We start from the raw sequence: 1,615 nt of genomic DNA on the forward strand, positions 1-1,615 counted from the left end.
AAAATTAAGCCTTGACTTCTATTATTGAAAGATTCTCTGGGCAAATTATTGAATGATGCAGAAAGCATAAAGAGAAGATGGAAAGAACACACAGAGTCACTATACCAAAAGGAAATGGTTAATGTTCAAACATTTCAAGAGGTAGCATATGATCAAGAGCCAATGATACTTAGGGAGGAAGTCCAAGGTGCACTGAAGGAATTGGCAAAGAACTAGGCACCAGGAATTAATGGAAAAAAATTTGAAATCTTTCAAGAAAGTGAGGTGGCATAAGAGGCACTCACTCATCTATGCCAAGAAATTTGGAAGACAGCTATCTGGCCCTCTGATTGGAAGAGATCCATTATTTGTGCCCATTCCAAAGAGAGCTGACCCAACAGAATGCGGAAATCATTGGACAATCTCTTTGATATCCCATGTGAGTAAAGTTTTGCTAAAGGTAATACACAAATGGTTACAATCAAACATTGACAGAGAACTTCCAAAGGTTCAAGCTAGAATCAGAAGAGGCTGTGGAATGAGGGATATCATTGCTGATGTCCAATGGTTTTAGGCTGAAAGCAGAAAATATGAGAAAGATGTTTACCTGTGGTTTATTGACTATGCAATGGCTTTTGATTGTATGGATCATGGCAAGCTATGGACAACATTGTGAATTATAAGTATTCCGGAACACTTAATTGTGCTCAACTATCAACACTCATGGAAGCAGAAGTCAAGAGATCAAATGACGTATTACATTAGGCAAATCTGCTGCACAGGACCTTTTTAAAGTGTTGAAGAGCAAAGATGCCTGCTTGAGGACTAAGGTGCATCTGTTCCAAGCCATGGTATGTTCAATAACCTCATATTCATGGACAGTGAGTAAGGAAGACCATAGAAGAATTGATGCCTTTGAGTTATGGTGTTGGGGGAGAATATTGAAAACGCCATGGGCTGCCAAAGGAACCAATAGATTTATTTTGGAAGAAGTGCAGCCAGAGTGCACCTTGGCGATCAAGATGGCCAAACTTCGTCTCTCATACTTCAGACATATTGTCAGGAGGGACCAGTCACTGAAGAACGATATGCCTGGTAAGGTGGAGGGTCAGAGAAAAAAAGGAAGACCCCCAACGAGATGGATTGGCCAAGTGGAAGCATCGATGGACTCAAGTGTGGCAACAGTAGTGAGGTTGGCCCAGGATTGGTCAGTGTTTCATTATGCTGTGCATAATGTCGCTAATGGTTGGTACTGACTTGATGACACCTAACAACAACAACAATAACACTAGAGCCAAAATATGACCTTAAATATCTCCCGTCTGAATTTAGAAATCATCTCAGGAACACATTGGATGAATTAGACAATAATGATCATAGACTAGAAGAGCTGTGGGATGACAACAAGAACATCATACAGATAGAAAGCAAATGGTCATTAAGAAGAAAAAAAAAGAAGGAAAACACCAAATTGGATGTTAGAACAGACTCTGAGACTTGCTCTCCAGCATAGAGATGCTAAAATAAATGGAAGAAATGAAGAGATAAAAGAGCTGCATAGAGGAGATTCGACTTCCGATGCTTCCCTGACCAGGCAGTTCAGGTAGGGCAGTCTCGGGGACAAGGGGCGGAATTG

This window comes from Chrysochloris asiatica, unplaced genomic scaffold, assembly GCF_000296735.1.
Source record: "Chrysochloris asiatica unplaced genomic scaffold, ChrAsi1.0 scaffold00298, whole genome shotgun sequence".
Classification (NCBI taxonomy): Eukaryota; Metazoa; Chordata; class Mammalia; order Afrosoricida; family Chrysochloridae; genus Chrysochloris; species Chrysochloris asiatica.